Source organism: Aethalodelphis obliquidens, unplaced genomic scaffold, assembly GCF_003676395.1.
Source record: "Aethalodelphis obliquidens isolate GAN/ISIS:26980383/991018 unplaced genomic scaffold, ASM367639v1 scaffold1, whole genome shotgun sequence".
In the NCBI taxonomy this organism is placed as follows: Eukaryota; Metazoa; Chordata; class Mammalia; order Artiodactyla; family Delphinidae; genus Aethalodelphis; species Aethalodelphis obliquidens.
The window spans coordinates 9,303,858-9,328,858 of NW_020837945.1; the positions used below are offsets into that span (position 1 = coordinate 9,303,858).

At 42.1% G+C, this 25,001-nt stretch overlaps 1 protein-coding gene across 1 annotated transcript in view; it reads left to right on the forward strand.

The window, feature by feature from the left end:
* The window catches only part of SETD4 (SET domain containing 4), a 219,920-nt gene that overhangs the window by 177,334 nt on the left and 17,585 nt on the right, over positions 1 to 25,001 (forward strand). Inside the window, exon 14 of the transcript XR_003431588.1 lies at positions 5,220 to 5,332. The gene's annotated coding sequence lies outside the window, so the exon portion shown is untranslated. The remainder of the gene's footprint in view (positions 1 to 5,219; positions 5,333 to 25,001) is intronic.

A 25,001-nucleotide genomic window follows, 5' to 3' on the forward strand; every position in this document is an offset into this window, starting at 1 on the left:
GAAGTCCCTTCATGCTGTCCTCAACTGAAAAGGATTCTTCTCTGCCCTCCTCTCCCCCCTCATACACTTCTCTTACAGCCAGAGGAGAAATATATTGGTCATGCTTCCTGTTACAGCTCCTTGTTCAATCCCTTGGCAGACTGAAAGCCCTCCTTGTGTTTTGCCTTCCTCTTAATGCAGAATAAAGCCAACACACCAAAGCTTCCATCACCCATTTTTCATAGATATTCCTAGGTTTCAGTTTTGTTTCTCTTCCCCACGGCCTGGTCTGGCCACCTAGAAACATCCCTATGTCCTTTCACATTTCTTTACCTTTGCCTCCGCTGGTGTCTCTACCTGGGAGGGCATGATGGCATCTCCATCATCTGGTGAACTGGTGATTACATCATGTGATGCATTCCTCAGCCTTCCTTCTACCATGGGTGTCCACTCCTCTGGTAGAACCTGTGCTCACCTCTATTCTAGTCCATTATCCCAACAGATGTGAATTCCTTGAGAACCAGAACATCCTGATAGGTTTTCTGGAGACATGATGCGAGCCTAATGTTTGGTGCGTAGAAGAATTAAATCAGCATTTCTTGAGTGAGGGTGCCCACCCAGCCGAGTTCATTCTTGTTGCTGGAGAACTTTGCAGATAGATTGCTTGAATCCAATGATAGTGCAGTTAGGCCTTCTCGAATGAACAGTTTCTTTTGTCATTTGATGCCCCTACTAAGATGGCAGAGTGCAAGCACATTTTTCACTTATCAAAGAGGCCCAGGGTAGGTAAAAATCTGGGGAAAACCCAAATCACGTAATGAAATACCAGAGAAAAAAGAAAAGAAGTCTAGGGAAATATACGTGAACAATGAACTTCACATTCTTGAACTGCTTCTTTTTTTAAAAAATTGAAACATCTCCAAAGAGTACAGCCTTAAGAAACTTGGCCCAGGTGTATTTAATTTTCCAGAACAATATACTGATGATTATCATCTGGGAGCGTGAATTCTTAACCCTTGGAGGCCGACACCTACTGTTTGTTAACCACCCTGAAAGCTTTAGGGGTTTTGCCAAGGCAAGAAAATGTCAGGGGGTTAAAGATCGAGGTTCAGTAAACTTAGAAGAAAAGAGCTCTGGGTTGGCTTGAAGTTGGTTCAGGTAGAGGAGATGAAGCAATACAGGTGGGGTCTTCAGAAAGAGTAAAAGAGAGCTGGATGAGTGACAGCACCTTGCGTATTTCATGGGATTGGGTTCTTGAACGTCTTCTCAATCACCTGATCTGGGCCAGGAGAAGCCACAGCCACGTATCCATTTCTCACTTTTATTTAAAGCTTGAGTTTAGACTTCTGTTGTTCTGATTGCAACGCAAACTCAGAATATCATGTATATTCTTTCAAGTTGAAGTTTTTAAAGGAAACAAAGAAATAAACTTTGAGCTCTAGTGCTGGAAAGAACAGTCTGGTAGCTTTTGGGGAAGGTGCTAGTCTTTCTGCAGGAGGGTTCTCTCCTTGCATTGTTAGATTTTTAGTTCTCTAAAGATGCATCATGAAAGCTTGATTTTAAATGTACGTTGGTGGCCATGGAATTGGAGAGAAGTGAAGAGACCTAATTATTATTAGGAGGGAGAATGGACAGGAGTTGGTGATGAGTTGGCTGTGATGTGTGGGTGGGAGGTGGAAAAAATGGTGCCAAGGGTGGCCCCTCAGATTCTACTCAACAAAACTGGATGTAGGAAGGACCATTCCCTGAGAGAGGAGACACAGGAGGAGGGAAGAAGGACTGGGACTGGGAGAGACGATCTTAAGATCAGATTTGGACAAGTGGCATTTAAGATGCCACGTGGAATTTATGGTTCTGAAATCCATAGGTGAGATCTGGGCTGGAGGTACACATTTTGAAGTCATCTGTAAATATCCAGTTGGATGTTCAAAATTCTCCAGCTGGGCTCAGTTTGGTTGTCTTTAAGTCAGGATACTGTACTAAATTTACAAGGTAGCGAAATTACTTCACACGTCTAAATTGTCTGCTGATGAGAGGACAAGCCTCTCATAAGTAAGCCTCAGTGGTCTTCACCCACTGAGGGTGAAGTAACAAACATAATTTTTACTCTTAAATCAGTATCTCTGTAAGCCTTTCTGTGTCTTGGAGCAATTCCTTTCACAAATGATACTACCTTATCCCAAGCCACACTCAAAGAGGAAATATTGGGTTGGCCAAAAAGTTCGTTTGGGTTTTTCTGTAACAGCTTATGAAAAACCCAAACGAACTCTTTGGCCAATGCAATAAATGGTGGCAAGCATGGCGACGGGCTGAAGAAGCAGCTGTATGGGTTTCATGTGGTGCATCTCTTGTTTCAGACATCCTTACTCAAACATCTTGGAAGAATCTTGGCTCATGCTCCCATGCTACATCAGTAGTGCCCAGCTATTAACTGCAAAGGTTTAAAAAATCTTTAAAACAACAATCCCCAAATTGTTTTAAAAAATGCAAAATACTTTTTACCTCTCGATATTCTCAAGGATCCCCAAACCATTTAATATTTTGAAAAGACTTGGTCCTATAACATAATAAATCACATTCTAAAAGTTGAATCATTGATACGGGGCATAATATTACCACTGCCACCACAATTACTGACCACTAGGCTGGACATTAACTCACTTAAATCTATTTGGTAGGTGGTGTTATTTCTCCCATTTTCCAGGGAGAATATGGATGCTTTCAGAGGATACAGAGCTAGTAAATGGCAGGATAAGGATTTGAAATGAGTTGTGCCTGACTCCTAAGACTCCTTTAGCAGAGGGGGGCTCACTTCTGGGGACTTGACACTTATTTTATTACTTATTTTCTTTTGCCCCATAGATGGTTCACTCTCTCCACAGAATTAGACCTTTTGAATGGGTCTTGTTCCATTCCTGCTTTATTTAAACAGTCAAAGTGTAGACTAGCCACCTGAAAAATAGGGTTTTGAAGGTGGTCTGTTAACCAATGACCCCCTCCTCTTTCTAAAGTGTCTTGAAGACAAAAGCCACCATACGAATGCTAGCTATCATTGTGTTCATTCAGAACCATGAAAGAAGCTGCTGGTTGGAGATGAGTGAGCCTCTGTCTCTGAAAACTGAATTTTTGTTTCTTAGCTGACATATATGGAACCAGAACTCTTCCATGGTGGGAAAGATAAATCCCTTGACTCTGAAAAATGAATTTGAGGGGTGGTTGGTGGGAGAGCTCAGCTACTGTGTTGGGTCCTAGTCTGAGGGGTGGAAGAAAGAGAGAGAGAGAGAGAGAGAGAGAGAGAAGAGGAGAGGACAGGTACTTCTCAGATATTTGTTTCAGTTGGGAAATAGGGACATTTTATGTGCGGAATCTTATATTTACCATACATAGTGCTTTTTGCCCAGAAGGCTCTCACAAGAATGCATTCTTTTTTTCTTTCTTGTCCACACCCATCAATGATAATCAACGCCACTTGGGTGACTCTGGAAGCTAGTCTAAACCAGCTACGCTACTTAATAGTTGTGGGAATGGGTAGAAGAATAGTTTCTTCATTGAAAACTATTAGAGGAATTTATAGGCTGTCAGGGTGTAATTAGCCGTGAAAGATTTGGCAGGGACATGCAACTGACATTCTTCTCTCATCTTTTAACCCTGCCTCTTTCCATAACTGGCACACCTCCCCACGTCCTGGCATTGGTGTCGTGCTGTTCTGCTCTTTGAATCTCTGCCCTGGCTTGGTGGTTCTGCAGCCTACGTTGTCCTTCCCTCTGTGTTTCTGTGAGCTCTGTTAATTGCCCCTCCACTTGATACGGTATTTGTTTCTCTAACCTTCCTTTACTAAGGAAGGTTATGGCTCCACCGAGCAATTATGTCAGACAGGCATTCTGCCGTTTTGCATCTGTGCTTGCATGGATGTGTATGATTTAAGGCCTAAAAATATATTTTATCAGTTACTGGCTATAGAAAGTCAAGTTTGACCCAGTTAGAAGTTATCAGCACTACTTAAAAGAATAGGCTTATTTACCTATATACATTTGAAATATGTATATTTGGGGGATAAAGACTACTTTGAAATTTGAGGTTCAATTGTCATGAGTTTGCTTAGGTACTCACTTTGAATCAAACCAACAGCCTCGGGGGCTTCCCTGGTGGCGCAGTAGTTGAGAGTCCGCCTGCCCATGCAGGCGACACGGGTTCGTGCCCCGGTCCCAGAAGATCCCACATGCCGCGGAGCGTCTGTGCCCGTGAGCCATGGCCGCTGAGCCTGCGCGTCCGGAGCCTGTGCACCGCAGCGGGAGGGGTCGCAGCGGTGAGAGGCCCGCGTACCTCAAAAAAACAAACAAACAAACAAGAAAAAAACAGCCCGTGGAAAATTATGACTGTTTGTTTCCGTTTGGATTAATGCTGCTTATAGAAAATAAGTTCCCAGAGGGCAGGGGCTATAGCTCATGGATATTTACAGCACCCGCTGTGAAAGAATGTGCCCTGTTCTTAGTAGACACTGAAATGAATGTTTTAGAAATAATGATAGTTTTGCAGTTCCTCAAAAAATTAGACATAGAATTACCAGATGATCCAACAATTTCACTCCTAGGTTTATACCCCAAAGAATTGAAAACAGGTACTTAAATACATGTACACGAATGTTCATGGTAGTGCTAATTCATGACAGCCAAAAGGTGGAAACAACCCAGATGTCATCAACAGATGAACAGATAAACAAATTGTGGTATAAACATACAACGGAATATTACTCAGCCTTAAAAAGGAATGAAATATTGATACACACTACGATATGGTTGAATCTTGAAAACATTATACTTAGTGAAAGAAGCCAGACACAACAGGTCCCACATTGTATGATTCTGTTTATATGATACATCCAGGATGGGTAAAGCCATAGAGACAGAAAGCCAATTAGTGGTTGCTGGAACAGGGGAGAAGGGAAATAGGGAGTTAACTGCTTAGTGAATAAGGGGCTTTTTTTGGGCGATGAAAATGTTTAGGATCTAGAGGGAAGTGGTTCACAATCCTGTGACCATACTAATTGCCACTGAATTGTGCACCGTAAAATGGAAAATTTTATGTTACGTGAATTTCACCTTAATAAAGGTAAGGAACCACAGCAAACACCCACTGAGCACTTGCTGTGAAGCAGGCATCGTATTAAGCATTTCACATAATTCTCCCATCGAGGTCACATGCCCCTCTGTGATGGGTGATGAATTCCTTCCATTTTACAGATGGAGACCCTGACGGAAGCCCAGGGAAATTAAGCAACATACTCTCCTTCTGACAAGCTTTCCAGAACCTCGCATTCCCAGAGTTAAGTATGGTGACTCGAAGAAACTTGGAGGTAGGTGATTCTGAACTGCTTCAAGTGTGAAAGAACACCTCTTGGCTCTGAATTTGGACACTGGGTGGTCAGGGACTCAGAGGCTGTGGTTCTGTGTTTAGAAGGAATGTTTGCAGTTCTGGGTGGATGCAGAGGTGCGCTTCAGAATTCTTTGTGGATGATGAAATTTGAAAGGCCAGGGAGACTTCCCGGTGGGATCTCATGATTAGGGGTTTCCTGGAGGGGAGTGTAGGCAGGCTGGTGTTAGGATGGACACACAGGATCTTTCAAAGTGGCCTTTGGTTCTGAATTCATACTTGACTGGTCACTCCTCAAGTTTCCTTGTAAATTTTTCATTTATAAAATGTTAGCGTATAATCTCATTGAATCGGTGGCCGGGGATTTAAGGATCTTCAGATACGCAGGCAGTGAAATATCTGGGTTGACCGTATTTCCCATGTTCTGGTTTTCCCCTGTGGTTTGCTAAACATGATTTTATAAAGACTTTTCTATTAGGACCTGCCTACCATACTGGGGTACTTTTTTCTTTCTCCATTTATTTGCTCCCTCCCTCTCTCACTTACACATTCACTTATTCATTAACTCACTCACTTACTTATTCACTTGCTCACCCACTTTTTCCCACTAGCTCTCACATTCTTTAGTTCACGAACTCCTTGATTGATTGAGTCATTTAATCTATATAAACAATACATGAATTTACATTCCCACTAGCAGTGCAAGAGGGTTCCCTTTTCTCCACACCCTCTCCAGCATTTATTGTTTGTAGATTTTTTTGATGATGACCATTCTGACTGGTGTGAGGTGATACCTCCTTGTAGTTCTGATTTGCATTTCTCTAATGATTAATGATGTTGAGCATCCTTTCATGTGTTTGTTGGCAATCTGCATATCTTCTTTGGAGAAATGTCTCTTTAGGGCTTCTGCCCATTTTTGGATTGGGTTGTTTGTTTTTTTGTTATTGAGCTGCATGAGCTGCTTGTAAATTTTGGAGATTAATCCTTTGTCAGTTGCTTCATTTGCAAATATTTTCTCCCATTCTGAGGGTTGTCTTTTGGTCTTGTTTATGGTTTCCTTTGCTATGCAAAAGCTTTTAAGTTTCATTAGGTCCCATTACAGCCACTATGGAGAACAGTATGGAGATTCCATAAAAAAACTAAAAATAGAACTACCATAAAACCCAGCAATCCCACTACTGGGCATATAGCCTGAGAATACCATAATTCAAACAGAGTCATGTACCACAGTGTTCATTGCAGCTCTATTTACAATAGCCAGGACATGGAAGCAACCTAAGTGTCCATCGACAGATGAATGGATAAAGAAGATGTGGCACATATATACAATGGAATATTACTCAGCCATAAAAAGAAACAAAGTTGAGTTATTTGTAGTGAGGTGGATGGACCTAGAGTGTGTCATACAGAGTGAAGTAAGTCAGAAAGAGAAAAACAAATACCGTATGCTAACACATATATATGGAATCTAAAAAAAAAAAAATTGTTCTGAAGAACCTAGGGACAGGACAGGAATAAAGACGCAGACATAGAGAATGGACTTGAGGATGTGGGGAGAGGGAAGGGTAAGCTGGGGTCGAAGTGAGAGAGTGGCATGGACATATATACACTACCAAATGTGAAATCGATAGCTAGTGGGAAGCAGCCACATAGCACAAGGAGATCAGCCTGGTGCTTTGTGACCACCTAGAGGGGTGGGATAGGGAGGGTGGGAGGGAAACACGAGAGAGGAGATATCGGGATATATGTATATGTACAGCTGATTCACTTTGTTATACAGCAGAAACTAACACACCATTGTAAAGCAGTTATACTCCAATAAAGATGTTAAAAAAAAAGCAATACATGAAAAGTCACTTGTAAAAATGCAAATGGTATAAAAATACATCAAGCTAAATGTGAGAGTCCTCTTGGGCTGAGTCTCCCAGCTCTCTCTCCATCTCATTCTGGGCTGCATCAGGACCACCTCTCTTTCACAGTTCATAGTTCAGTGTGCAGGCTTCAAGACTTCTTCTAGACATTTATTTTATATGTAGATGTATACTGTGAGGGTTTCCCCACATTGTATATCATAATGATAATGGATTCCTGTTCTGGAAAGTCTTTTTAAAACAACACCTATTAAGTTTTTGACTTTTAAATTTATTTTAAAGCAGTTTTATCGTAAAACTTTGTAGAACTTTGCCAGTCACCCTAGAAATTCCCTCACTCCCACCAAAAGTAATCACTTTTATGGATATTATGGTATTAAATTTGTTGCATCATTATGGTTTAATCCAAAGTATGCAGTCCTACACACTATAGATTTTGCCCATTAAAAATTTTTTTACATTTGAACCTGAAGAACCTGGGCCCTCTGACCTGTGGAGTATCCCTCAGGCTGGAGTTTGCTGACTGCACACTCATGGTGCAGATCAACATGCTCCTCTGTTCTCTGTCCTCCTATAAATTGGCATCTGGATCCAGAAGTCTTACCAGGTCCAGGTTTAGCCCCTGGACTAGAATATTGTAGGTGGTGCTGTTTTCTTCCATCACGTACATGCTCATTTCTCCCTTGTTTTTCATGTGATGTACATTGTCTAGCTCTATTCATTCACTGAGCACTGCAGAATGCTGATGTTCTAATTACATCATTTAGTTTTTGTTTATCCCAGCTATATTAGCTGGGATAATTTTATAAGGAGATACCATCTTTCATCTACTATTTGGTTACCTGGTGGTATAGTTCATATAGGAAAGTAATATAAGTATTTGGCACTCTCCTTTTACTTACTTAGTTTTCAAGATAATGTATGGGTTCCTTGTCATCCTTGAAAGTTGACCAGTTAGGTTTTTAAAACATGTCGTTATGAGCTCATGGATGTAAACATATTTGATGAGTTTCAATCTATAGCAATTCTCATCCTTATGGGGGTTCACATTGTCCCATCTTTGACCCAGAGAAGCTCTTCAACTTAGGCCTCTGTAACCAGTTGCTCTTGTGTCTTCTTGAAATGAATCTAGAACTGAGTTCATCACCATTTCTAGGCTTTTCCAGTGAACAGAGCTAGGAAAACACATATGTATGTATATGTCTATATCTATGTCTGTTTATCTATCTATCTACCTATTATCTAAGATAAAATGCCTTGTGAATTCACACTGATTTCTAATTCAAGTTAAAGACTACAGTGTTTGTACTTTACCTCCTCTGTACTGCATGTGTATCTCCTTTATTTCACACCAAAAACCTTAGTTCTCAAGCACACAGAATTAGCGTGGTAGAATTAGAACTTCCCATCATTACTCACTTGCTTTATTCCATAGTATATACACAACAGTCTCAGAATAACTACATAATGCTGTTACCACCAATTATGATTCCTGAAAATGGTCAACTTCATTTTGTCACATATGCTACCTTCATTCTCCCTCTATTTTTTATGGTTTTACTATATACTTGTAGGCAGATCTATATTTATATAGTCATATAGACTATAAAGTCTCCCTTTATAAAGTCTCATTAAGGGTTAGTTCTTCAAGTAACCCCATGTTAACATGCTCACCACATGCCTTGTGTACATGCTTCTCTAGTCATTTTGGTTGTTGAAGCTTGTGCTCTAGTAAATTCCTCAGGAAGAACTCAAGGGAATGTTTTCTGAGATTCTTCATGACGGCAACAGTTTCTCTGCTCTTTACACATGAAGGTGGTCGGTATTGCTGAACATATGTCAAATCAGCGCTATGTGTGATGCGGGATCTGCCTTTGCTCTCAAGGTCACTATTTGGACAATTGGCCAAATTTGAATAAAGTCTGCATAATAGGTATTGGACAATAGTATTGTTCATTTTCTTACTTGGATAATGATATTGTGGTTATGTAAGAGAATGTTCTTGTTTGTAGGAGACACAAACTTCAGTGATTAGGGATAGAAGTGCATCATGCCGGGAACTTATGTACCTAGCTACACACGCAAGATAAATGGTAATATTTGGGGAATGTAGGTGAAAGGTACATGGGAATTCTAAATTCCTTATACTATTCTTCAACTTTTCTGGAAGCCTAAAATTATGTTGAAATAAAAAGTTAATGTATAGATATGCATTTCTAATAGACATATAAATACGTACCTATGCCTGTTTATGCTAGCATTCATAACTTTACTGGTACAATTTTACTGTATCTTTTGAGTTACATATTTTTTCAAAGATAAGTAGTAGAGACTTTTTATGATGTTTAAGAACTTATTAATATATTTGGCACAATAAAATATGGCATCTCAATGATGGATCCAGAAAATACGCAGGGAAGAAAGACATAAGTGTCTTCTTTGTGAAGAAAAAGAATCCATTGACAATGCAGAGATACAGAGATTCGTTCTTGATTCATTTTTCGTAGATGTTCATTTCCGCCATATTTTCTTAATCGTTAGCTGAGACCTTGTTCCTTTCTTCTGCTACTTTTTTCCTTTGAAGCCAAATAAACATGACCAGACTTTTATTATTATTTTGCATTGAGCGTCCCAAGATTTAGATTGGTGGTTTCAAAGTAAACAAACGAGGGACAGATGCGAGGGAAATGCATAACTCTATGGACTTTAGTGTGTATCAACTTTATTAGGCAAATTCAAAAAAAAATAAGTTTCTCCTCACTGTACTCTGTCCTTAGGGACTAATGTTCTATAAAGGGGGAACAATTTCCCAGGAAAGGTAACTCTGGGAAGATGTTATGGATTTTAGAAGCATTTCACATCCTTGCTGTTTTTTTAAGGCTTATGGAGACAGACCATTGTGTAGCTAGTGGGGTATGTGTGTGGGTACTCCCTGTTGGGTTATGTTCTTATCCTGATATCGTGGGCACAGGTGGATGTAAGTGCCTCATGCTTGGATATCCTGGATCCTTTGTCCAAAATGTGTTCATCTTTTCCACTAGATGTCAAATTCTTGAAAAGTGGAAGCACGCCTTAAAGATATGACACAAATCTTCGTCATCTGCAGCTCACAAATGGGCTGTCTTTGAAGGTTCTTTCTATGGCCACAGCTTGAAATTCAAAACTGCACTTTTCTATGGACACATGATAGTTAGGTTCCCAGGCCAGCTGACTGGAATTTGCCAAGGCCGCCATGTTAATTTCTGTAGTATTGAAGCAACACTACAGACCCTAATCGCTAGGTGTGCCTGTGTTCCAGAGAAGTGTCTCTCAATCGGGCCAGGGAAGGCAATTTCTTGAGGCCCTGCTGGCTGCATACCTAACACTATCCCTGCACTAATATCCGTGGAGCGTAGCTCTTTTCTTACTCCTCTGCTCAATGACGTGCATGCTCCTTACTGACTACCAAACATAGGCACGCTCTTCAGGAAGTATTCAAGGCCTTCAACCTCCATCTTTCCCGTCCCACTGTGTGCTATTTCCCCACCTGGACACACGCCATCTGAAGCCTTGCCTGAACATGCCCCAGGCTTCCTTGGTTTCCCACCTTCTTCGCTCATTCTGTTCTTGGCACCCCAAATCAGTTCCCATTTGTGTCATCCTAAGAGATGCCTCTTCTTCGCTGGCTCATCTCATATGCCACCTCCTTTCCTGACTTCTCCCAACTAGAATGCATCTTTCCCTTTTGTGTACATCCTCGTCCTGTCTTATGACATATAATATGATTTTTATGGGATAATGTTTTTTAGACTATTATCATTTATACTTGGAGGGCGGGGATCCTTGCCTTACCCACCATGGAGGATCCAGCAATGCCTAGCACTGTGCTTGGGGTATGGTGGCTACACAACAAATCCTAAGGGTGTTGAACAGCTTCCCTGCCTCCCTGCTGCCTCCCACCCCCATCATCCTTATACTGAGAGGGGGTGGGCTGCATGTGCAAGTGCTGGTAGGAAGCCAGGGAGGGGAGCTGTCTTTGTTGCTTTCCAAACATTAATATCCACAGACGGCTCTAAGTGCTGTCTACCTTTGGCTCTGAGTCAGATATAATAAAGCAAAATCAGCCATTACGAGTAATGCTTTCTAACTTTTGTTGTAAGACTCACAAAAGGCGCTTGCTATCCGTGACTGGTGTCAGATACAATAAATATAATTAATTTCTGGAAACACATAGATGAAATTACTTAAATCATGGCTTAATTTGTTTCCAGCCCTCCGGATTTCCTGGGCGGAGAGCAGACCACGTGGCCCTTTGCTGGGAAGAAGAAGCAAGCTCTTCTCCCAGGTTTGGCTGTAGGGACAGTGACTCTTTCTGAGCCTTTTAAACTTGAAAGTGGAAAGCATTGGGTTCTCCGTATCCTTCTCTTGGGGACTCACTGAAAGAAAGTTTATTTGAGCAGGAGAGGTGACCTCTCTTTTCATCTCTGCTTATATTTTCACATCTAATAAAGTCAAGAGTGGACTTTGCACCTGCTTCCCTGAGTACAAATCCAGTGAGACCACAGTCCTGGAAGTGAATGGCACTGAGTTCTTTCCTCCAAGTTAGTATTGCCCAGGGACTCCTTGCCATGGGTCATTATGGCTTTGGAGCTACTGCAATGTAAAAATCACTGATTTAGAGGCATCCTTAGTGTTCATCCAGTCCAAGAGCCCCATTTGACAGATAAGAAGGCAAGCCTTGGTGAGCTGGGGGTCACATCATGGCTGAGTGTCGGTGGCTGGGTGAGAACCAGCTCTGCTAGGATCTTTTCTACCTCATGGACTTTTCTCAAATACTCATCCAGGTGAGATTCTTTTTACTATTTCATAGATTCCATGATGGAAAGATTTGGTCAACAAGACCATGAAGCCCTTGCATCTATTTAACTAATATTTGTGGAGGGCCTACTATAGGCCAGGCACTTTCTAGGTGCTAGGAATACGATGATGAACAACACATATACAATGGCTGCCCCGGCGAACCTTCCACTTTACTGGGGCAGCCAGATACTAGAAAGATTAGTTTAATGAATTTTGATGAGTGTTGTAAAGGTCAGGTGTAGGGTGCCTGGAACCTCTAACTAAAGGGGCAGGGTTTGGCTGGAGGAAACTGAACGTATTTTAAGTAAGAGGAACAGCATGTGCAAAGGCCCGGAGTTCAGTGAGGGCTTTCTCTCTGCTTACCCTCATGTCCATAGTTACTCTAGACTCCTTCATGGCCACACCCTGCTTCTCTCTCCAGCCTCATCTCTCCTGCCTGCACACTAAGATACACCTGAGCATTGTTTTTCAGTTCTTTGCCCAAGCTTTTCTTTATTTTCATGCCTTTGCACATTCTGTCTCTCTACTGGAAATGTGAATTGCTTCCAGCTCCACTCATGCATTAGGATTCAGCTTTCAGTCTGACCCTCCTGGACTGTTTTAGCTAATTCTCCTATAAGATATCATAACACCCTGTGTATCCTTCCACAGACGTCAATGTACTTGTGTATTTGCTTATCTGTGTCCCTTGCTGGCCTGTGAGCCTTCTGTGGGGCTCAGAGGTGTGTGTTATTTGTCTCACTGTGCCTCACACAGTGTGGAACTCGATAGTTGCTCCCAATACATGTTTGTTGTATCAACAGATAAAGAAGTATAGGTCTCTCGACTCCAGCCCAATTCTCCTTTCTGCCTCCTTTTCCTTTATGTTGTCTGTTGCGCCATACATCTATCCTTCCTTCTATCTATCCAACAGACATTTTTGAGAATCTGCTATGAGCTTGGCCTTGAAGCTGCTCATGGTCTAGCATAAGAGTTGGATGGGCAATTAGATAAAAGATAGTTTAGCAGGGTACTTGATGTCATAGGCGTTTAAACAAAGGGCTCCAGAGTGTCAAAGGTGGATGCATATGTCTGTCTGGGATAATCTGGGAAGGCTTCACCAAGGTAGTGCTGTCTGAGCTGGGTCTTGAGAGATGAGGGAGATTTGCCCAGTGTGGAGCTATGGAAAGTAAGAAGTTCAGTGTTCACGGAATGGAGGGTGTGTACCTGTTGGGGGTATGGGGAGTGAGGATGGGGAAGGGTGGGTGGCAAGAAGAGAGAGCAGTGAAGGCCCCATGGAAAACACTCGTGCTTGCCTCTATAAGCAATATGAGTTTTATTGTGTAAGCCCTGGGAATCCTAGTGAGGTTTTTCAGCAGGGGAGATCTCCTCTGTTTTGTAGGAAGCTGATGGTACCTCCCTGGGGCCATCCTAAGAGAAATCCGGGAGATAACCAAGGCAGACCCTGCAAGTGGGTTTTCGGTGCTGGTCGGCCATGTGGTCCCCTGTTCCTCAGCTCCCTTCTCTTTCAGCATCCCCTAGTCTGGGGGTCACCACAGGAGGAAAGAAGCAAAGGTTAGAGGGGTAACTGGCTCATTTGCAAGGATTTGTCTGTCTCTTTTACCTCTGGAGGAATGGCACTTTTGAAATAGTAGTGATTGCCAGCCCTTTATGTTACGTATCAGGCATCCCATATTGTTTGGCCTTGACTTAAAAATATGCATACCAAGTCTTCCTATTTCAGAGCTGATGAAAGGACTCATTCTTCCAGGACTCCTCTTGTTGTTATAACAACAATGGCAAATCTCTGCTGACTGATTGGAGGAGGCCATTGAACTTGACAGTAATAATTATGGAACAGAATGTTTACATCAGGGTACCTGTGAACCGTCCAAGTGCTTCAGCTGCACAACTAAGAGGACCAGCTAAAAGTCTACATCATTGTCATAATATTTACTCTGAAAACTCACAGTTGGACTAAAGTTGCTATCGCAGGCTCTGCTGACATCAAGGAATCTTAAACTTCCTTTTTGACAGGGAGGTTTATGGGGCCATACATCAGCAACCAGAACACAGCTCCTCTTGCAGATGCCCATTGAATTCATGGGCTATTAACGATTGATGTTGGATTAGAGATCATCTATTCAGTTGTTTCTAAACTTGGCTGAGCCACAGAATCTACCAGGGAGACTTTAGACATTTCTGGATTCCTGAGCTCCACCTCTGGGTACCAGGATGTTGTCGATATATTTTCTTAAATGCGAAGGTTATGCTTCCAGTTATGAGAACTGCTGATCTCATCTTGTGGATGCTGAGGGCTACAGGATTGAAGCCACTTGGAAGGTTAAACCAACCCAGAAGCCTCGGCCTCTCTGAGTGGAAGAGAGGGATACTAGTGACCCCTGGGGAACACTTTTGTTAATAAAATGCTTTTGTTAAAAAAGTCTCAATTTTGACTTCAAGGGAGGCACCTTCACAGTGTTCCCAAGAGTGGATTCTTTGACTGCCCTCCTAGAAACCCTCTCGGGTGCTTGTTAAGAATTCAGATTCCTGGGCTCTCCTGTAGACCCACTGTATCAAAAGCTCTGAGGGTGGGGCCCCAGGAATGTGTATTTAAACCCACCCTTCATGTGTTTCTGATGCACATTCAAGTTGGAGAGCCATTGGGTTTTCTCTCCTTTTGTATCAATCGGCACCTCCCTGTTTGTGGCTGATTGGTCAGTGCCAGCTGACCTCATGGGAACTGAAAAGTGCCAACCGGGAACACGTCCAGTGCTCATTCCTTGTGCCACTTGACGCTGTGGACTGCACACTCTTGAAGTGCTCTATCCGGTGATTTCCATGTCCACCCCCCTTTCTCTGTGTCATCGCCTGTCTTGCTATATCCTCCTTGGACTTACCTCGTTCTTGGACTCCTCTTCTTCCCCCGCCCCTCCGGAGCAAGCACACATCTCTCTTGATTCCTTCACAATAGCAGTGATGATTTCTGACTGCCTTTCACCAGCCCAGACCCATTCCCTGAGCTTCAGCCCCACCTGTACAACAACTTGTCCAGTACCTGCATTTGGATGTCCCACGGTCCCCTCAAATCCACCTGGCTGAATGGAGCTCATGAACCTCCCTGAACACCTGTTCTCTCTCCACTACTTGAGTTGATGGTGTTGCCATTCATCCACTTAGAACCCCAGACTCCTTCCTTTCACTTTACCTCCGTCCATGAGCAAACCCTGCTGATTCGGGCTGTTAAATATACCTGAGTCAATTATATCTCAATAAAACTGGAAGAAATATACCTGAAATCTATTGTCTCTTTTCTCTCCTTTATGCCATTGACTTACCCCGGACCTCCATCATCTCTCACCGGGGACTTATGATATCCTTTCTAAGCTAATCTTCCCACCAGTCTTGTTCTCCCTAATCCATCAACCACATTGTCTCCAGAGTGATCTTTTAAACATCTGGCCACACCACTCCTTGTGATTAAAACCCTTCAGAAACTCTGCATTGCCTTCAGGACTCCTTAGTGTGCCACTCAAGGTCTTCTAAGCTCTGCCTGTTCCTCCACTTAGCGCCTGTTCATCACTTCCCCTCTCTTTCCCTGGGACTTTACATTCTAGCCATTCTAAGTTACTCTGCTCCCTGGAGCCTTGAGGCATTTTCAGAGGAAATTCCCAATACCGGGGGCATCTTTCTATCACTCTTTCCTTCTCTCTCCCTTTCTGTCTATCCATTGAGTCCCTAAGCATCCTTCTAGATGCAACTCTGTCCCTCTGAAACCTTGGTTGACCTTCTGGCAGGGGTGTGGCCTCCACACGGTTCACCATCCCATCCCATCCCCACCTCCATCATAAATCTGTGTGTGCAGTTTTGTGTGCACCCCTACTACCCCTCCTTGACGAGACCCATCTATTACGTCCAGTGCTGAGAATTGTGACTGGTTCTTAGTAGGTCCTTAATTAACACTTCTTGGGGGAATAAATGGATGAATTATTCATAGTGTCTGACTTTTAGAACCATATATCATATAAAAATCTATACTTTAATTTTAGCCGTTCTTCCCATTTATGAAACACGTGTCATGAGTTCATGCGCTGGCAGTAGAGTTCATAAAAATAACTATGCATTCTGATTAATTGACTCATATTACCTAATGAATTTACCCATTAAGGGGTCAGCCAGAATCTGGGCATGAAGCAGATATACTGTGGCATGGATCAACATTACAACCAAGTCCCTTAAGAAGCTGATAGGAAGGGGTTTTAAAAAACAACCAAGGTTACTAAGCATTACTTCATCTTTTACAACACATTGGACACTTTTTTTTGAAAACCAAAGGAAACCATATTTCATCATGGTAAGGAAGAATCATGCTAATAATGGAAAACAAAACTATTCTAACATTTTAGCTAAAATCATAGTGTCGGCTGTAAGTAAAAAGAAGTTTGAGATGCCCAAGGGGGTCTATATTTTCCTGGTCCTTTTGTCCACTGAAGGATGCCTTGAGTGGCTGGAGCCAAGTCCCATCAGCAGGCAGGGAAGTGTTGGGGTGAGACAGGGGTGTGGGATGGAGGAAGCAACACATCAGTGACACATCCTGGGAAATAATTAGGTTTGAGTACAACACGCTTAGACTGCAAAGCCTTGAACATGTATTGACTTGTCCTCTAGGCCAGGCACGGGGTTTTGTGTTTTATATAACCTATGCCATTCAATCCGCTCCACTGCCCTATGAAACTACGATGAATTTCTTAATTTTATACATGTGGGAGCTGTTAATTGATTCTCGGTAGTTCAGGAAGCAGCTGAGGAATTAGAAAACATGCACCTGATCCATTCCCTCGTTAAGATTCAGAAGGGATGGAAGTTAGCTTGCCTGAACTCAACGGGAAGAGACACAGCTCACAATTCCTCTGTCTTCTTGTCCCCCAATGGACTGTCCCTTGATTCTCTCAGAACTCATGCCTCTTGGGTTCCCACCCCTTGCCCAGATGGCACAGGTGGCTGTATTGGGCTGCAGAGCAGCCCAGACCGACACAGCTGCACTCTCTTTGCAGAAGGGCTTGTCAGCTGAAAACATCTCTGTCAAGCTCACGGTGGGAGAATGGAGTGTGGTGTCTGACCACAAAATGCCCCATTCGGGGCTTCACTGGTGGCGCAGTGGTTGAGAGTCCACCTGCCGATGCAGGGGACGCCGTTTCGTGCCCCGGTCCGGGAAGATCCCACATGCCGCGGAGCGGCTGGGCCCGTGAGCCATGGCTGCTGAGCCTGCGCGTCCGGAGCCTGTGCTCCGCAACGGGAGAGGCCACAGCAGTGAGAGGCCCGCGTGCCGCAAAAAAAAAAAAAAAAAAAAAAAATGCCCCGTTCCCTCTACTCCTGCTGGCTATGGACAGTTGTGACTTTCATGACATAAGAGACTGGTGTTAGAGTAGTAGGGGTGTTAGAATAGTAGGGGACCAGAGCGTTAGTTCCTCTTAATTCCCAGATGAGAACACTGGGTCCCTGGGTGGGTGGGGGGAGCTTGCTTGTCCAAAGTCACAGCAGTGCGGGTGTGGAAGGTGAGAGTTCCCTAACATGCCAGGACTCTTGTCCCTCCACTGCCAAGGCTCCACTACATGCCAAGTTCACCAGCACTCTCCTTCCTCCCTGCCCAGTAGACAGTAGGTATCATTTTTTTTTAATTTTTAAATTTTATTTTATTTACTTTTTTATGCAGTAGGTTCTTATCAGTCATCAGTTTTATACACATCAGTGTATACATGTCAATCCCAATCGCCCAATTCATCACACCACCATCCCCACCCCGCCGCGGCTTTCCCCACTTGGTGTCCATACGTTTGTTCTCTACATCTATGTTTCAACTTCTGCCCTGCAAACGGGTTCATCTGTGCCATTTTTCTAGGTTCCGCATACACGCATTAATATACGATATTTTTTTTCTCTTTCTGACTTACTTCACTCTGTATGACAGTCTCTAGGTCCATCCACGTCTCAACAAATGACCCAATTACGTTCCTTTTTATGGCTGAGTAATATTCCATTGTATATATGTACCACATCTTCTTTATCCATTTGTCTGTCGATGGGCATTTAGGTTGCTTCCATGACCTGTCTATTGTAAACAGTGCTACAATGAACATTGGGGTGCATGTGTCTTTTTGAATTATGTTTTTCTCTGGGCATATGCCAAGTAGTGGGATTGCTGGATCATATGGTAATTCTATTTTTAGTTTTTTAAGGAACCTCCATACTGTTCTCCATAGTGGCTGTATCAATTTACATTCCCACCAACAGTGCAAGAGGGTTCCCTTTTCTCCACACCCTCTCCAGCATTTGTTCTTTGTAGATTTTCTGATGATGCCCATTCTAACCAGTGTGAGGTGATACCTCATGGTAGTTTTGATTTGCATTTCTCTAATAACTAGTGATGTTGAGCAGCTTCTCATGTGCTTCTTGGCCATCTGTATGTCTTCTTTGGAGAAATGTCTATTTAGGTCTTCTGCCCATTTTCGGATTGGGTTGTTTGTTTCTTTAATATTGAGCTGCATGAGCTGTTTATATATTTTGGAGATTAATCCTTTGTCTGTTGATTCATTTGCAAATATTTTCTCCCATTCTGAGGGTTGTCTTTTCATCTTGTTTGTAGTTTCCTTTGCTGTGCAAAAGCTTTGAAGTTTCATTAGGTCCCATTTGTTTATTTTTGTTTTTATTTCCATTACTCTAGGAGGTGGATCAAAAAAATTCTTGCTGTGATTTATGTCAAAGAGTGTTCTTCCTGTGTTTTCCTCTAAGAGTTTTATAGTGTCTGGTCTTACAACAGTAGGTATCATTTTATTGATTGGTGCCTAATTCAGTGATACTCTTGCAGCACCCCTGGTCTGCACTTTTGCCTTGAAGTTGAGTTGTTTCCTACACTCTCAGGATGAGGTTATCACAGTCAGGTTCTAAGCCTCTTTCCTATTCATTTCTCCCTCCTCCTAGGTCTTTTGGCCTTTTCCACAGCATACCTTCCACGCTGGTGCTCTTCAAACACAGCTTGTAATTTTTCTCCCTTGCTGAAGCTATTTTCCCTGCCCAAACACCCTCCTCTCCTCTCCTCTCTCTGTGTTTTGATCATTAATAAGAATCATACTACTTTTTAAAGATACTTTATTTTTTATTTGTTTTTAATTTCTAAAGTTTTATTTGGTCATGCCACGTGGCTTGTGGGATCTTAGTTCCCTGACCAGGGATCGAACCTTGTCCCTGGCAGTGAAAGCACAGAGTCCTAACCACTGGATGGCCAGGGAATTCCCGAGAATCATACTACTTTTAAGATACCCTCTCCAACCACTTCAGACCACAGGGAATCCTTATGTCAATAGTCATGGCAACTCCAACCTTTGAAACTCAATATATCCTGGCTAGGCCAGTGTTTTCCAGAGTAATTCCTGGAAGATGTGTCACTCAAAGGACACCTTTCTCCCTGTATTCTGCTCCCCCTGAAGGATGGGTCCGTGACTAAGTCAGTCTGTGAAATGCCAAATGTTTTCTCTGCCTCACGGAGACTCACATTGCATGTCAGCACACTAAGGATCTGAGAAGTTCTGCATTATAGAAACGGGCTTAGCTTTTTCAACCCTGTACTTCCCCAATTTATGTCCTTGGAACCTTTCATCTGTGTGACTCTGTTAGCATCCTATTGAATGCTTTTTGGGGAATGCTCTTCTAGGAAGTTTATGACACACAATTAGAAATTTATAGGACTTATCTTCCCAGTCACACTGTGTAAGTTTCTGTGCTCTTTCTGTCTCCCAAATAGCCAATAGAATGTTAATTTCTTTCTTTCTTTTTGAGAAGTTTATGTTGTGGCAAGCGCTAAGAAAGGTTTGCTTGTTTGCCCGTATGGAGTCCTGGTGCAGAAAAGAATTTTTTTCATGCTGGGATAGAGCAAAGATAAGGAGTGGTCAGCAGGAAAGGTAGAAATTGTCCAGAGATGAGAACAACTTAGACTCTAAAGTTTTCATGAACCATAAATGAGGTTGGGTTTAGAAAGGCCAAATCTGGGTTCAAGATGGCGGAGTAGAAGGACGTGCACTCACTTCCTCTTGTGAGAGCACCGGAATCACAACTAAGTGCTGAACGGTCATTGACAGGAGGACACTGGAACTCACCAAGAAAGATGCCCCACATCCAAGGACAGGAGAGAAGCTGCAGTGAGACAGTAGGAGGGGCGCAATCATAATAAAATCAAATCCCATGGCCACTGGGTGGGTGACTCACAAACTGGAGAACACTTATACCACAGAGGTCCACCCACTGGAGTGGCTTCCCATTCCAATGTTAGGCTTCCCAACCTGGGGGTCTGGCAACGGGAGGAGGAATTCCTAGAGAATCAGACTTTGAAGCCTGGCAGGATTTGATTGCAGGATTCGACAGGACTGCGGTAAGTGGAGACTGCAGTCTTGGAGGGCACCCACAAAGTACTGTGCACATTAGGACCCAGGGGAGACTGAACCGGACCTACCTGCTAGTGTTAGAGGGTCTCCTGCAGAGGTGAGGGGTGGATGTGGCTCACCATGGGGACAAGGACACTGGCAACAGAAGTTCTGGGAAGTACTCCTTGGCATGAGCCCTCCCACAGTACACCACTAGCCCCACCAAAGAGCCGGGTAGGCTCCAGTGTTGGATCACCTCAGGCCAAAAAACCAAGAGGGAGGGAACCCAGCCCCACCCATCAGCAGACAAGTGGATTAAAGTTTTACTGAGCTCTGCCCACCAGAGCAACACTCAGCTCTACCCACCACCAGTCCCTCCCATCAGGAAGCTTGCACAAGCCTCTTAGATAGCCTCATCCACCAGAGGGCAGACAGCAGAAGCAAGAAGAACTACAATCCTGCAGCCTGTGGAACAAAAACCACATTCACAGAAAGATAGACAAGATGAAAAGGCAGAGGGCTATGTACCAGATGAAGGAACAAGATAAAACCCCAGAAAAACAACTAAATGAAGTGGAGATAGGCAACCTTCCAGAAAAAGAATAATGATAGTGAAGATGATCCAGGACCTCGGAAAAAGAATGGAGGCAAAGATTGAGAAGATGCAAGAAATGTTTAACAAAGGCCTAGAAGAATGAAAGAACAAACAAACAGAGATGAACAATACAGTAACTGAAATGAAAACTACACTAGAAGGAATCAATAGGAGAATAACTGAGGCAGAAGAATGGATAAGTGACCTGGAAGACAGACTGGTGAAATTCACTACTGTGGAACAGAATAAAGAAAAAAGAATGAAAAGAAATGAAGACAGCCTAAGAGACCTCTGGGACAACATTAAACGCAACAACATTCACATTATAGGGGTCCCAGAAGGAGAAAAGAGAGAGAAAGGACCACAGAAAATATTTGAAGAGATTACAGTCAAAAACTTCCATAACATGGGAAAGGAAATAGCCACCCAAGTCCAGGAAGCGCAGAGAGTCCCAGGCAGGATAAACCCAAGGAGAAACACGCTGAGATACATAGTAAACAAACTAACAAAAATTATAGACAAAGAAAAATTATTAAAAGCAACAAGGGAAAAATGACAAATAATATACAAAGGAACTCCCATAAGGTTAACAGCTGATTTCTCAGCAGAAACTCTACAAGCCAGAAGGGAGTGGCATGATATATTTAAAGTGATGAAAGGGAGGAACCTACAACCAAGATTACTCTACCTGGCAAGGATCTCATTCATATTTGATGGAGAAATCAAAAGCTTTACAGACAAGCAAAAATGAAGAGAAGACAAAGATACTACAAAAAAAGAAATACAGACCAATATCACTGGTGAATGTAGATGCAAAAATTCTCAACAAAATACTAGCAAACACAATCCAACAACACATTAAAAGGATCACACACCATGATCAAGTGGGATTTATCCCAGGGATGCAAGGATTTTTCAATATATATAAATCAATCAATGTGATACAGCATATTAACAAATTGAAGAATAAAAACCATACGATCATCTCAATAGGTGTAGAAAAAGCTTTCGACAAAATTCAACGCCGATATGTGATAAAAACTCTGCAGAAAGTGGCCATAGAGGGAACCTACCTCAACATCACAAAGGCCATATATGACAAACCCACAGCCAACATCGTTCTCAATGGTGAAAAACTGAAACCATTTCCTCTAAGATCAGGAGCAAGACAGGATGTCCACTCTCACCACTATTATTCAACGTAGTTTTGGAAGTCCTAGCCACGGCAATCAGAGAAGAAGAAGAAATAAAAGGAATAGAAATTAGAAAAGAAGAAGGAAAACTGTCACTGTTTGCAGATGACATGATACTATACATAGAGAATCCCAAAGATGCCACGAGAAAACTACTAGAGCTAATCAGTGAATTTGGTAAAGTGGCAGGATACAAAATTAACGCACAAAAATCTCTTGCATTCCTATACACTAACAATGAAAGATCAGAAAGAGAAATTAAGGAAACAATCCCATTCAGCATTTCAACAAAAAGAATAAAATACCTAGGAATAAACTTACCTAAGGAGATTAAAGACCTGTACTCAGAAATCTATAAGACACTGATGAAAGAAATCAAAGATGACACAAACAGATGGACAGATATACCATGTTCTTGGATTGGAAGAATCAATATTGTGAAAAGGACTATACTACCCAAAGCAATCTACAGATTCAGTGCAATCCCTATAAAATTACCAATGGCATGTTTTACAGAACAAAAGTCTTAAAATTTGTATGGAGACACAAAAGACCCCGAATAGCCAAAGCAATCTTGAGGAAAAAAAATGAAGCTGGAGGAATCAAGACTCCCTGATTTCAGACTATACTACATTGCTACAGTAATCAAGACAATATGGTACTGGGACAAAAACATAAATATAGATCAATGGAACAGGATAGAAAGACCAGAGATAAACCCATGCACTTATGGTCAACTAAACCTATGACAAAGGAGACAAGGATATGCAATGGAGAAAAGACAGTCTTCAATAAGTGATGCTGGGAAAATTGGACAGCTACATGGGAAGAATGAAATTAGAACACTCCCTAACATCATACACAAAAGCAAACTCAAAATGGATTGAAGACCTAAATTTAAGACTGGACACTATAAAACTCTTAGAGGAAAACATAGGAAGAACACTCTTTGACATAAATCACAGCAAGATCTTTTTTGATCCACCTCCTAGAATAATGGAAATAAAACCAAAAATAAACAGATGGGACCTAATGAAACTTCAAAGCTTTTGCACAGCAAAGGAAACCATAAACAAGACGAAAAGACAGCCCTCAGAATGGGAGAAAATATTTGCAAATGAATCAACGGACAAAGGATTAATCTCCAAAATATATAAACAGCTCATGCAGCTCAATATTAAAGAAACAAACAACCCAATCAGAAAATGGGCAGAAGACCTAAATAGACATTTCTCCAAAGAAGACATACAGATGGCCAAGAAGCACATGAAAAGCTGCTCAACATCACTAATTACTAGAGAAATGCAAATGAAAACTACAATGAGGTATCACCTCACCAGTCAGAATGGCAATCATCAAAAACTCTACAAACAATAAATGCTGAAGAGGGTGTGGAGAAAAGGGAACCCTCTTGCACTGTTGGTGGGAATATAAATTGATACAGCTACTATGGAGAACAGTATGGAGGTTCCTTAAAAAACTAAAAATAGAATTACCATATGACCCAGCAATCACACTAATGGGCATAGGCATATACCCAGAGACAACCGTAATTCAAAAAGACACATGCACCCCAGTGTTCATTGTAGCACTGTTTACAATAGCCAGGTCATGGAAGCAACCTATATGCCCATTGACAGATGAATGGATAAGGAAGATGTGGCACATATATACAATGCAGTGTTACTCAGCCATAAAGAGGAACGAATTTGGGTTATTTGTAGAGACGTGGATGGACCTAGAGACTGTCATACAGAGTGAAGTAAGTCAGAAAGAGAAAAACAAATGTCATATATTAACGTATATATGTGGAATCTAGAAAAATGGTGCAGATGAAACAGTTTGCAAGGCAGAAATAGAGACACAGATATAGAGAACAAACGTATGGGCACCAAGGGGGGAAGTGGAGGGTGGTGGTGGTGGTGGGATGAATTGGGAGACTGGAATTGACATATATACACTAATATGTATAAAATAGATAATAAGAACCTGCTGTATAAAAAAATAAATAAATAAAATTCAGAGAATAAATAAAGGCCAAATCTACTGTCAGAAAATCTCAGTGGAAAAGTTGGAATTTGAGAAACCCTCATCCAAAGAAAGGCACATAGCTGTGATGTAAGGAAAACTCTCCAAGGCCCGGAGAGTGAAGTATAAATTTAAAGATGAAGAGAGAGAGAAAAATGGAACAGAATGCATGGTTATAAAACACTCATTTTATTTCAGTTTCAAAACTTTCCTGGGATGTGCTCCCAGATCCTCACTCCGCTACCAGGAGCTAAGGCTCTAGTTATTAAGGCTCTGTTGTTGCCAAAATTTCCTTCTTCTACACTTTTTTTTTTGGCTTCATTTTTCAGCAATGACCTTGCATAACCCTATGTCTTTATCTGTTCGGTTCAACAGTTATTTCTTGAGCACCTTCTGTATGCCAGGCTATGCTGGGGCTACAAAAATAAATAAGTCAGCCTTTTTGCTTGTGTCTATTTTAGCCAGGGGGTAGGGAGAGGGAACATTAGACACAATGACAGGTCATTTCAATATGGTACCAAGACAGAGTAAGCACAGGGAGACACCTGACTGAGCCTGGGGTCTCCAGTGAACAGTTCCACAGGGCCGACCAGGAGTACAGTGTTGACTGCTCATGAGACTTTTAAGCTAAAAATGTTCTCATTTCTTCTAAAATTAGAAGGAAAAAAAGAATATGATCCAGCCTGGATTTTATTTGTCTTTACACCAACACAGTTGCAAAGTACTTTTGAAT